Source organism: Calonectris borealis, chromosome 13 (assembly GCF_964195595.1).
Source record: "Calonectris borealis chromosome 13, bCalBor7.hap1.2, whole genome shotgun sequence".
Lineage (NCBI taxonomy): Eukaryota > Metazoa > Chordata > Aves > Procellariiformes > Procellariidae > Calonectris > Calonectris borealis.
Window position 1 is genome coordinate 17,560,004 of NC_134324.1, and position 14,283 is coordinate 17,574,286.

A 14,283-nucleotide genomic window follows, 5' to 3' on the forward strand; every position below is an offset into this window, starting at 1 on the left:
AGTCCAAATGAGGTCACTGTAAATTTCACTGTGTACTTCAAACAAAGAGAAGCGATTAAAAAACATTTATTTAATGTGTCTTCTTTGAGACCAAAGGTACCAATTAACTAGGACATATTGCAAGTTAAGAGTTCTTTTTGCTGTCAATAACTGTCATACAATATACATTAGTTCTCTTACAGGCACTCTACCACAGGAATTTTATGCCTCCCATAAATTTAAGCATGAATTATTGTGAGAGAAATGTACAAGGGCTCCTACTAAATAATACGTGTTACAGTTAACACAATCATTTCTTTCATGACCTGGTGAAACTAATGACAAATAAACGGTAGGTTGTCTTGTTGGTAGTAATACAAATATATTCGCAAATGGTTTTGGAGCCAGAGAGAGAGCAAGCATTTACCTTTGATCTAATGTCCAGCTTTACGTTGCCACTTGCTATCTTAATCCTGAATTGATCCCAACTTGAAATTGGTTTACTTGAAAAATATTTTGGGACGTGTTAGTGTTACCCTGTTTAATCATATTTTTCTGATCAGGTAAATTTTAGTACCTGTTCACGTTGATTTCTGAAGTTGGAAATTGAATATGCCTACCTGTGAGTGCAAATTTCAGGGACTTTCCTAGTCTTCATCTTTATTCTTGCTTTCATGAAAACTGATAAAAGCTTTGTTCAGAAGCTACTAGAAGAAAGTCAGTCAAATAAGAGGTAAAAAACCCACAAAAACTTTTACCTTTGTTTGGGTCACTTTTGTATCATTTTAGATTTAAAGAACATTTTCTTTTCCTTACTACTGTAGTAAGAATTATAAAATATATGGATTTTCATATCCCACAGACTTTTATTGTAGGAGAAGTGATAGTGTCATGGAAATCAGCAGAACTTTTTCCATTACTTGCATTTTTCTACTAAATGTGTTGAACGAAGAGGTCATTCTATAAGCATTTATTTGTCGAAGAAAGGAATGACGAGACAGACAAGTCAGCTTCTCAAGTCTATAGGAAGGAGAGTTGGGTCTTAAGGAGCTGGCCAGTTGGAGAAATAGCAGAAGTTCAAGCAAACAGTTGTGTCCATGCCTGATGCAGAAATAGGTGTCTAGAAATGGCTTCATTAGGAGGCGAAAAAACTGGTTTTTTCATTCCCACTGGTACTGAGCTGAGGACCTGTGGGAGGCATTGCCTGGTGTGTATTCCTGGAGATGCCTAATGGTTCTGCTATTATTGCTTATGCTAGATAGATCTAGACAGCACCCTCCCAAATGTGATTTTGTTGCTATGAGAAAGGAGGTAGGCGCTCATGCTGTAGATTGTGCGGGATTATTGATTTCAAATGCAACGTACAGACTTCGATAAACTCCAAGTGTTTAGGAGGATTTCCTTTACTTGAAGTCTCTTGTCAGGTTTAATCAGTCTTGAAACAATTTTAAAGAATATTTCTTAGGCTATTCTTGAACCCAGGAAGTGGAAAAAAAGAATTAAAAAAAGTCCTCAGAGAAGCCCTAAATCCCTATGCTTTTACAGTCTATTTTTTTCCTTTATTGACAACAAATTAAAGCTACGCTGCCTGCCATGGTGCCATGGCTGCTTTCCTAGGCTGGATGTGTACCTACAAGCAGAGATGCCTTAGGTGTTGTATACGTGGTGCTGTCACCACAGCAGTGACGGTAGCGTAGGCACTGCTCTCAATTCTGCGTGAGCAGCAGCTCTGCAGCGCCTTCATGCCAGGAATGGCTGATGCTTCCCCAAGCATTACTGAGGTGGCACCTCACACAAGGGAGGTGGGTAATGCGTTTGGCGAGGAAGGGGAAAGGTGGCCTGCCCTTTGCCAGGCAGCCCTTCTCTTGAGCTCTTCATGGAGACAGTGGGAGGTGAGGAATAATGGGTATTCCTTTTATAGCTAAACAGAGATGTTAGTGGTCATAATGGCTTCGATTTTCATTTCCTCCACTATCATGTGTTTTAAGTAAATATGTTGGGGCTACCACTGAGTCTGCAGTACGTGAACAGGAGTGAAGGAGTCTTTGCTCCCAAAGCTTGCTTTTTTCTTGAAAGCTTTCATTTTTGAATGAAAGAACAGGCAAGGATGGGAGGAGGAACTGAGATAAAGTACTTGCTCAAGACCATCTGGGAGATCAGTAGTGGTGGCAAAGCTTCTGTCACCTCAATCCCAGACCACTACCATGTTTGCTGTTGAAAGTAGCCTCAGAAAGAGCCAATTTTGTTAGCAAGGCTTTTCCTGCATGTTATTTGTTTCTTCCTCTCTCCTGGCCTTTTGCAAGGTCTTTAGGAAGCAGTTAGGACAAATATTTGAAAATCCTTAGTATGTCCTCCTCGGTTTTCCTTCTTTACTGTTTTCTTTTTACTTCTGTGGGGCTAGCCTCCTCTCAAAATGTTTAGAGACTTCCTTGACCGACAGTCTTCATACTTTTCATGACTGAATTATGTTACATTAGCTGTTCCACACAGACATTGCAATGATCGATAGCATAAAAATAAGACACTGCTACAATTCCCAGTGAAGAAAGATTAACTGCCTCTATAGACTTCAAAGAGCAGGAGGAGATGAATGGAGACAGGAAAATAGGCCAGTTTTCCCCCAAATGCATAGAATATACAAAGGGCATCTCTTATGCCAAATTCTCTGTTGAATGTCTGAGAGAAAGGTTAGAAGTAGGAGGTGTGTCGTGAGTGCACAAGTCTGTTTTCTGTGAACACTGATTTGGCCTCTTGCTATGAGTGGGTGTTTATGCTGATCCCAGGGGCAGTTCATGACAAAAGGATCGATGTTTTTGGTGCTGTTGCTCAATTCTGAGTGCCGTTGACAAGTAGGGAGATTAATGAGTTGAATGCAACAAGAATGTATCAGGAGGGTATTTGTTCTTTGGAAAGATTAAGAATTTAAAGTGAGAATGCTTTGGGTGTAGATGTGTCAAGACAGTTGCAGGATGCAAAAGTGGGGGGGGATCAATGAAACTGTAAAATTAGAAGTGGATGAAGGGGAGTTCCCAAGGTTCCCCTTGGGCACTGCTGCCATGAGCACTTCCACAGCACTGTGCACCTACCTAGAGATCAGAGCTCCATACCTATTACTGCTGACTCCTGCCATTTTGTGAGGCTGATACATGGAAAATGGGAATTCTTTCACACCCACAAGAAGTATGGGCGTTGGTGACTGCTGAATCATGGTCTGGATGCTAAGGAGCTCTGTGGGGCTGGGGCGTTACTGAGTCAAACTGCAGTGGAACTGAAGGTATTCTACTTTGGTAAAAGAGATTGAGAAATTCCTTTTGCACTGGTGAGAGCTGTCAGGGCCCTAAGTACATCAACAGGCTTTGCATTGTCTTTTCCTTGCCTGGGGGTTTGGCTGCTCAAGGCCATCACGGACCCTCTGACTGCCCGGAAGAGCTGTGGGGGAAAGAGCTAGCAGAGATCTCATCTGGAACTTTTTGGTTCAGGAGGTGTTTGGAAGCTCAACCACCTTGCCTTTGGCTCTTGCCTGAGCTATGCTATAGATATGCCCTGCCAGGTACCTTGCTGGTCCTGACCTCGTCTTGCTGACTTGACTTCTTGGCTTGACCTGCCTCTGGTGACCACTGTGGCTGCCATCACGGACCTGCTCTGCTCTTCTTGCTTGGCACTCTGGGACTGTGCCCTTGTCGAGGAGGTTGCTGCCCTGTCCGGCACTCATCTGCTGCTGTGAGGGACAGCCATTTGGCTGCATCCAAGTCCTGACAGGTAGCACTGTGTGAACTCAGGGTCTGTGTCTTCTGTGGACTTGTGTGAACTACTGTTGGGTCCCATGTAGCTTGACTGAGAGAAGGACGCAAAACATGAGCTTTGTGTCTAGTTTGTGTGGCCCTGGGACACCTGGGGGTGCAAGCTGTGATGCTGTCTTGTATCAGTTGGGGTCTCCTAGGAATTGCCTGCAGCAAAGGTTGGGAGACCTGCCTGTCCTGTGTGGTAGCCTGGGTGCGAAGAGTGGAAAGGGGCTGGAGGAGCAGTGAGCACCCGTCTTACTGCAATTATATTAACCTGGTCTGTGTAGCACTTACCTGGGAAATGCTCTGGTTTTGTGAGGGTGTCCTTTTCTAAGAATTCACCTTAACAATGATAATGCCGCTATTTGCTAAAATCTGTTATTTTTCACTGCAAACCTGAGTGCATAAATGCTGAAGGTTTTGTGTTTGATCTTGCTAATGACCTACAGAAGATTTGTTCTGTCTGTCCTTGCACTTCTCATTCTTCGGCTTATTGAAAGTTCTACATTTAATTACAGTCAAACAGCTGCTGGTTTTTTTTCAGAAATATGCGTGTTAGAGACATCAGCACTTAGAATTATTAAATGTAGCGTGACGTACCATTTAGTGTGCATGTGAACTTTTACTCTCTGCCTGATGCCTGTAACTGAGTGAACGTATTGTGTCTCCTGCACCTTCCAAGAATGAGTGGGAAGCTCCCTTTTCCCTGTGCTTTGGAAACAAAGTCCTGTCTTTGCTGGTTTTCTCAGATGTCGGCAGCACCAAAGCTGGATTTTGCAGTTACCTCGCTATGTATTTTTCACTATAGGGTCTTTATGTCTGCTGAGTGAAATCCGCTACATTGACAATGGCTGATCTGTAGGTTTGGTTCATATCACTGAATACATGCCCATTTGTGCTAGTAATGGTATGGGAAAGAACATACCGGTATTTCTTATGGTACTTGACTCGACACTGTGTGTCAAGGCCATAGGTATATGGCTTCTAGGACCTGATGTGACTTTTGAGAGCTCACTTGGGTATCTCAGCACAGTGCTATGTACAGTCTTGTAATAAAGAATGACTTGCCATACGCAGACAACCAAACAGTATCTAAACCCACAGGACTTTCCATACCTAGTTGGCAGCATGGATGATTTTCCATTTTATCTCTCTTCAGACCAAGGAAGGTAGAATCTCATTGTAGGATAATGTGTCTGTGGGTGCATACGTGCTCTACCTTGAATGCTTGGTAGGAGGACTGAAAAAGGACCTGGTTTTGGAAGACATAATGTGGGATAGGCAATGGAGTAGGGAAGGGTGGGGAGAGTGTGTGAACCTTGTAGCTTCACACATGAATTTCAGCTTCAATGGTTTATAAGTATGTCTTTTGAGTAAAGCTCAGTTTATACACCAAAGTGTGATTTATGGCTAAGTTTAGATCACACCAATTAGGGTAGAGTCCAAGGCAAGACAATATTTCCCATTATTTATGAGCAAATATGCATTGTTCTATAGGATCCTAACTGTTAAAAGACAAAATATTATTGGAGGACTATTTGATATTTCCTACAGTATTTAAACCTGAGCTCTCAGATATAGCTGTATTCAATCATAACCTGAAAAGCAGTAATGCTTGTGAGTTTTAAAATCAAACAAAGCAGTTTGAAACTGAACAGCTGGCCATCAATTCCACAGCATTAATTCTGTCACAAATCAAATACATCGGAACAAAGGTCTTGTCACCAATTGTTTCTTGCCATGTAGCGAATGCAAATAATTCCATGTGATCATGCAGTTTCTTTACAGGAGCTGTAGCTGTTTTAAACCAGAATCATTAGATGCGGTACTGTGTGTTAATGGCAATTAGTTTCCTACTATCGCTAAGGGTTCATCATCTACCATTGACATTAATTATTCTGTTTTGGCTCATTGACTTGCAAAATCACTAAACGATTCCTTTGTTACAAAATAGCATTTTTGAAGAATGTATTTGATGGAAACACAGGTCTACTGTGTTCATCTTCATATCACTATTGAGAACTTGTCTTCTACCCCAGAATGGTTCACTATGAAGAAGAATTGGAGAGAACAGGAATTTTTGCAAATGGCTTTCAAAAGAAATTCAAGTTATTATATTTAGAGCATGTCTACTTGTCACTCATATTTAGCTATCTCACAGTAGAGGGCAGAAGTGAATTCTTTTCAATTTGCAATTTTCAGGCTTGTAAATTGAAAAATCCGCATCTGCCCTTTCTAGCTTAAGAAGGATTGACAACAAAAGGTCACATTTTCAAAATGAATATGTTATGCATTACCCCTTATCGTATCATTATTTTCAGGTTTTACATTGGCCCACTGCAATAGTTTTTGAGCACCTAGTAATCATCAATGTAGTTATACTCACAACACCCTTGTGAAAGAAAGAAGTCATCTTACCTTTTGTTTATAACTAGAGAACTCTTTTGCAACAAGTCTCTTGGATTTGTCTGTGATTGCATAAGAAGTCTGCGACAAAGTTGTGAAGTTACTGTGCAAGTCGCTGGGCTCCTGGTTATGTCATTGTAGCGTCTTCTGCAAGGTGGGACTCCACTGCTGTTTGTAAGGATGAGGGTGCAGGTTTTACCTTCTCACTCCCTGTGTGCTCTCTGATTTATTGCTGTAAAATTTTTGACATACTAACATACATTTGAGTGCTTTACAAGCTTTCTGACTTAAGAGGCACTGACAAACCAAGGAAACGGTCAACAAAGACCAGCAGTCAATCGGTGCTTGACAACAAACACGAGCAGGAATTCTAAAGAGCAGCAAGTAGAGAGAGTACAAATATTTTGGCTCTTATTTTTGTGGAAGTCATGAATTTGGGTTGCACAATGTTAACTAGACACCTGCTTTGCTTTTTCTGAAGACAAAAAAAAGCAAGCTTTTCACTTGTCTCATTTTTAACTGCTAGGCGTAGTGTCAGATGGTTTTTGGTGGACAACGCTGTCATAGCCTGCAATTAAAATCCTTCTGTGGGATTAATTCCTAGACAGTGACAATCTAAGAAACAAACCCATTTGGGAATACAGGTCATATCAGGAAGAAGAATCTGAGATGTATGACTTAGCTAAATGACAATGAAGGGTCTTTTTAGAAAAAATTAGTGACATTTTCCTTGGCATGAGGTGATATTGTGAGTTATGTGAATTTGCTTGAGCTGCTCTTTATTTTTGAAGTGTTTAAAGACTGCCTCTGTGCTTTTAAACCTCCTAAACTACTTGCCTGTTGGTGAGGTGCCATGTATAGTATTTCCGCTGGAAGAAAGTATGTGACTGGTGTAATTTGAGAGCCTGATTCTTTTCATATTCACCTCGGTTTTATACCAGGGCAACTCCAGGGACTTGTCTGAGTGGGAGCAGACTCAGGCTCAATATCTCTTCAGTTTGTGATGGGAACTGTGTAACGGGATTAATAAATCATCTTCCTAGCTTTAAAGAAAAAACCCCAAACCTGTTCGGATAATAAAACTTTTAGTAATGAAACAATCATAGATCAGTTGGATTGCCTGAGGGTAAAACGGTGTCTGTGTCTCTGTTTAATGTTTTGCTCTTTTACTTAACCATCCATTCATGGTATTTCTCCACTGCAGAAACACAACCCAACACTTCTGCTGACTGGACGGAGGGTCAGATCAATGCAGGGCAAATTCCTGTTAATGAGATTTTGATTCTTTGACATTTCCAATCAATGTTTACTTGAAACGCATGGAGGGAGTCTGGTGTTAGCAATCCAGTTCTCAATTGTTTCTCAAGTAGGCAATCACAAATATTTGTCTCGTGTGTTGTTTTTTTTTTTTTTATGGAGGTCATAAATTTGTGTTGCTCAGTGTTAATTAGCTCCTTAATATGCCATGGTCTGCACTTCAGTAAAACCTTGTTGTTGTTTGTGTTGTTATTACCTTTCTAGAAAGAAAGTATCAGTTTATTCAACTGGACAACCTCAATGTCTCTTAATTAGTAACTTTTCCTAATTTAATTCCTTGGCAGTGACCGTTTGAAAAACGAACTATTCTTGCACGTGTACGTAATGCAACCAGAATTCTTATTAAGCGTCAGAGGTGCACAACCAGGGAACACGTACACCAGTTATGCCACTATTCATTATGTTTTGCCAACATTTAATTTCTGGGGGAGTGCACTTTCCTGTTATTCACCTGACTTTAGCAAAGCAGCAGCTCAGAGGTGAAGCCTCTTGTTTCCTGGGAAAATGAGGTAGCTACTCCGATGTTAAAACATTCCTCCTTGTCCTGTCTGGGTTGTCCTTTGCCATCAACATGCAACTAGTCACCTGGGTCACTTGTGTCCAGATCCTGCTGTCTGTGTGTAGGCTGGAGATCTTAAAAGAATTAGTCTCCTCCCTGCCCGTCTTGTTTCTATTTCAGAGGAGCAGTGAGAGAACAGGCATCAGAATAGCCAGGAACAGGGACTTTCGGTAATAACAGTCTGTGTATGCCCAGTTAAATAATGTCCTATCTCAGGGAGGGCTGGAATGCCACGAGGTGTTGAGCTAGGACATGTACAGCACAGATCATTGGCAGTCAGAGGTGTTTGCTATTGTATCGGAGACAGATAATATCTACTGTACCGGTGGCCACATTTTGAGACACCTCATTTCTTTCAAAAACTATTTATAGGTGCCTGTTCTCAGGAAAGCATTTTCTTTGGATCCAGACTGTGCGAAGTCATTTAGACTTACAATACGGTGTAGTATTAGCACCTGCCTAGAGGCTTAACTCTAAGCTCGAGTTTCAATCCTGGGAACTAAGAGTCTGAATGGTGAACACTGGAGTACCTGACTTGCAATGCCTATCTTCTGCATTAGATCTCACCCTGACATCTCCAGCTGTGGGAACTGGGTTTGCTGCTGCATCCTCCCTGTTCAACGGATCGTTTTGAGCCATTCATTATAGCTACTGCAATTGTTCTTTTGAGAGGGTTTGTCACATCTGCCTGGCAGTGAAAGGCCTCTGCTGAAAAGCTTTATTTTAAAATAAAGCATAGCTCAAGGCCTGGTACAATAACTTTCAGTTAGTTAGAAATTTGCTGGAGGCCAGCATTTTCAGAACAGCCAAACCAGCATTTGAAAATTTGGCCAGCTAGAGCTCTGCCAACAAAAGGTCGCTCACAGATGCAAGGGGAGAGTTGTTTCAGATGCTCTCTCTGTGGCCTGACAGTGAATTTTCTTGACATTGGGGACCCACCCTCTGCATAAAAGAGAAAAAGAGCCAAGTTCTAGGAATGGGCTGACCCTCCAGCCGAACACAAATGGGTCAGGCAGCCACAAAGCAACAGTCAGAGTAGTCACATAAATTGTGATGAATCACAACTTCTGTTTCTGGAGAGGAAAAAAATAATGCAAATCTATTGAAATTGAAACATAATAAAGTAAAATGCCTCTAATACAGGGTAATCATGTGCATTTGCCTTATATATCAAGATTTATAGGGTCTTAAATGTACTTCCAATTTCTGTCCCTTTTATTTTTTGCAATCTTAGAGAACTGATCGGTTGAACTTGGCTTTGAGAATAATGTAGTGCAGCCAGCGTAGCTCTGCTCCCAAACAGAACCATGCTTTTTATTTAGATGAAAATATTCAATAAACTCCTTTTGTGCTGGCTTTGCTATCCTTCGGGATAAATAAGTTTTCAGTACAATTAATAGCTAACCAAAAATGAAGAATACTTGTTTGAGATCTTGGAGGAAATGAGTCTTGGAGAATGCTGCAAATTGCTCTGGTAGTATCTTTTCAGAAATACAATACTGAGCTGCAATTGTAGTCAATTATCAGTTTTTCTCTACTATGCTTTGAGCCTCATAGCAAATTTTTTTTTCTTTTGCTAGTCTTCATACCTCCAAAAAAGAAATGTAACAAGATGCCTAAATTGCTGACTTTCTTGTGTGCAGTATCGATTGGGCTCATTGATGCTGCGTTATCTAAGCCTAAATTGGCATCAATTTTTTCCCTCTGAAGCCTGAAGATTTTGTGTTCTTTTTAATTGTGGGAGGAAGGTCAGCACAGAGTGTACCCTCTGGCTTTTAATCTTAGACGGAAATGTCCTAAATGAATAGAAAACTGCATGTCAGCGAAATGAACTCTTGCTGAAAGCAATGTGTAGGCTTCTCATGTTTTGCGTTTGTGATGACATAAGCTTTGACCTTGGCCTCTATCTTTTTGAAAGAAGAGTAACATTTGTTCCCTTCAGCCTAATAGCGGCACTGATGGTAGGAACTGTGCATGAACAACAGCTCCTGACCTGCTGCAATTTGTAGCACTGGTTGGAGAAAGACTTTTTTTAATATTGAAGTGCTGTTTTTTATAATTTCTCGGTGTAAGGATCCTAGCTTCTGTCTTTATGCAGTCAAAATATATGTGGAAGAGACATGCATGGTTAGGGTTTAATGTGGTAAATTAATTTCTTTGCCCATTTGGCTGTTCCTGTAGCCAGTCTGGCAGACGGAGAGCTGAACTTGTGGGTAGGACTGTTCCTACAGCCTAAGGGACTTTCTGAGCTTATCCCTTCTCTTTTTTCCCAGCTGTGGCAGGCAGGAAACAGGACTCCTCTGTGATGTCTCTGCCTTTGTCCCAAAAAGGGGGCGGAGGGGAATGGATGCTGTGGGGAGAGGAGTCCCGTTTATTTCTCCTTGAATGCTCATTGAGGCGTCTGCTGTGTCCTGCAACCCAGGTCTGAGAAATGGGAGGAAATATGGATCAAAAAATATAACTCGTAAGCGACTGGCAGGATGGAGCTGTCGGCATAGACTGTGGCGGGCCTTCCTGTGAGAAGGGCATCCATCCCAGAGAGATCCATGTCTCTGTGCCAGCAGTGAGTAATCCTGTGTTGGTGCGCTGTGAGAGAAGATTAATTTTAGCATCTACTTTTGAAATTATTTCAGGGCACTTGCATCAAATGCTGTGGTTGAATGCAATCAGATTGAATGCATAGGGACAAAAGTTTATTTTCCCTCCACCTGAGCTCACCAAAAAAAAAAGAAAAAACCTCAAACCCATTTCCCTCAGGGCTTTGGCTCATATTTTCTTGTTGAGACAGGAGATTCATGAGTAGAAGAATAACTGCCCATCTGTTAGGGAGGCAAAAGAAGTGAAATACATCTGGTCCTCTGATTTCCTTCAACCCCCCAAGTTCTGCGTATCCTGAGGAGAAACAAATTCAGTTTTCCTCTTGAAGCCCAACGAGGGCAGGAAGAAAGTGGAACAACTGAAAATCTTCTCAGCATATTAAAGAATAGTTGGAGGATAAAACAGGCCTGGGGGCATCACTGTGACTTTGAACAAAGCTGGGAAGCATTACTGGTCTCTTTTTGCAGAGGTCTGTGTAAACATTTTCCAGTTGGGTGAATTTAGAGGTTTCTCCGGTCTGATCTGAGATTTCACTTCAGTTGTCGCCAGTGGCTCAGGGACACTCTCAGGCAGTTGCAGTTGGGAGATTTTTCACGTCTTCAATTTGACCAGCTGCCTTCGACAATAAAAAGTGTGCAGCAGTTGATGAGATGTTGCGAGGAAACACACAGAACACAGTGGGCAAAATGTTGTGAGCTCTTTGTGTCTCATTTCTCCCCAAGCCTGCAGCCACGGAAAGCTGTGGAGCAGATGTAAGCCCAAAAGTGTGGGGGGATTTAATATACAGGATAATTGAAAGCTAAATTCCAGTCTTCAGGTGTGAACCAGCCATGAGAAATACAAGGCACCTGTACAACGTTTGTGGGACTCTGTACCAAATCCATGTGTAAAATCTCTAAACAGAAAGATTAATGAAGACATTATACGGAGCGCTGTTTTATCAGCAAGAAGATGTGGCAGAATTGGTGGTTTCTGCATGTGGTTTAGCTCAGAATATCCAGGTGGAGTTTGGGACATCTCATCCATGGGTTCCTGGAGATGACTGTCATTGAGAAGTACTCCGTATCAAGCAAGCCTGGAAAGTGTGTGATTGCTGGGTCTGGCTTTGATCGAAGGTGGAAGAAAATCCACTTAGAGCTCTAGCTCTCTGTCCCACCAAAGTGGGCCAGGTCCCTTTCCATCTTCCTTCGCGTCCCTTTCTTGTTCCGTGGTTTCTATCAGAAAGCATGCTTTTGGCCTCGCAACAGGAGGAGTTGGAGAAAGGATTAGAAAAAGAACTGGGTTCCAGTTTCCATTCAGAGCTCCCTGATGCAGTCCCAAGTTTTCTACTGTCTAATGAAATGTAAAAACTGCAAGTCCGTGTGTCAAGTTGCAGAAGTGCTTTACTGTGTGTGTAGTATACCCTCCTGATTGCTTAAAAAGATGGGTCAAAGCGAGTGTAAAGGGAATGTTTAGTTATTAATCAGATGCCTTGATGGTTACTAGGTGCCAAGAACTGATCTATCTTTAGGAAAACAAGTTCTGAGAGTGCAACCAGGAAAGATCAGCTGATTTTTATTTTTTTTAAATGAACCATGGTTTGAGTCAACACTGAAATCAGCAGCTTGAATTTCTGACTTAAATAATTCCACCTTCCTTTCCCCAAGCCACCTTCCTCATCCCCTCTCCCCTCAGATGTCCTTTTTCACCGTCAGGCTCACCGACCTCCCGCCCGAGCCTAGGCAGGAGCCCGGTGCTGCGGCATGGAGGCCAGAGGCACGCTGAGGGGCTGACAGGCCACGGAGGTGGGGGGGTCACAGCCCCCCTCCCTCACGCCCAGCAGTCGGGGTCACTCAGGCGGTCCGTCAGGGAGCCAGGCACAGTGGGGTTCTGGCTAGAAACCGGGTTTGGGGCAGCCCTGCTCCATCCTATCTGTCCGTGGTTGCAGGAGGTGCCGGTCCCGTTAAGTTTGGGCTTTGTGTGCTGCAGAGGCCGGAGCATTCAGAGGAAAACAGCACGTACTGAAGGGGACGTCAGTGAAGAGAAGCAGGCGGTGTGTTTATGTAATAAATCCTGGTCCCTTCGCCCTTCGTTTGCCTGGCACGGTCGTTTCCAGAGGGACCCATAACTGTGAGAGGTTCCTGCGCTGCCGCAGCGCTGCTGCAGCACTCCAAAGTTATGAGAAACCGAGGGGTGGCAGCGGGGTTTTACTGCAGAGTGTTCTTAAATAGTTATCACGGCATTCATTTGCAGGGAGGGTTGTTTTCAGAAAAAACGGAAACAAAAACCATCCCAGTTCCTTAAGAAAGAGGGAATGGCCTTATTTGTGTAGGGAGCAGAGATTTTTTTCAGAGCTGGGCCTCATTCATGCATAGCAAGAATTTCCTTTGGTTTATGCAGAGCTAATTTTGGAGGACGCTTTTCTCTAGTGATTAGTAACATTTTGTTAATGTTTTGTTGTGCTATGTTAAAGCAAATGTAGTTATTTTCTGCTGGGCAAAGAACTAAAGAGCAGCATTTTTCAAATAACCCAGTTCAGTGGGATAAGGGAAAACCTGCAGAACTCCCGTACCATTAGCTTTGACTGACGCTGCACACTGGGAGGTTTGCTTCTTCCTTACTCTTTCTTCTTGCAATTTCTTCTGTGCCAGGGCTAGCTGTTTCCAGCAGCAATAATGTGCTTCCTCTCTTCCTCCATCACTGAAGTGGGGATGCCCATGCCCATTTCCCTGGAAGATGAGGCAAAGCTCAGACACTCCGGGCCAGCTCCTGCTCTGTGCCCCGTCCGACCTAGCGGCCAGGTCTTGGTCAGAGCTCACCGTGCTGGATCTTTGATCCACTTACGCAGTGCACCTGACATTTATTGCTTCCCTGTGTTGAGGTTTGACATGAGGTATGGCCCTTCTCTTCCCTCTTTTTCTCTTTGAGAGTGTGTTTAGGACAGCTTTCCTGCAACTCTTTAAATGCTAAGGGCTCCACATAGAGTTATTAGTGTTCTCCTGTCCTGTAGGCTTTGGGAAGTGAGATTTTTTAGCACATGGGAAGATCAGACCTTCAGAGAGACTGCTGTGATGTGTTATGTGAAACACTTTGATTTCTTTTCTTGCAGAGCACATTATGGGTCATATTGCCCTGAACTGTTCTCCTTATACCCATCTGCTGTCTTGAGCTCATTTCCTTACATTGAGAAAGTATCTGGGAAAGAATTGACTCAGAAAATAGTTCACAGTGATGCAATCCTGTAAGACTTTAACAAAGTAGGCAAAAGAGATCTTTTAAGTAACATAGCTGTTCATTTTGGACACCTGAATCTGCACCTGTAGATGTTTTCTCACTGGTACGGGTAGATCTGTCCTTGCCATGCTTGTTTGCTCTATGCTTTTCTGAGCTCTCCGAGGAATCCTGGACACAGATGTTAGGATGCACGGTAGTGATTTATTAGTGGAATGAAGTAATGAAGAGCCAGCAAAGGTCGTTTATAAATTGGCTCTCTAAGCACTGTTGGACTGTTCTTGTATTTGTGCAGTGTATTTCCCAGCATCTCATCTGCATGTTCAGCAATGGATACTCAAGCTTACTTTTCAGTTCTTCATTGTGAGTTCATGGCCTGCTAAAAGAAGCATTGGACCAGTGTTCTACCTGATCATCTGCTTATGCAATCGT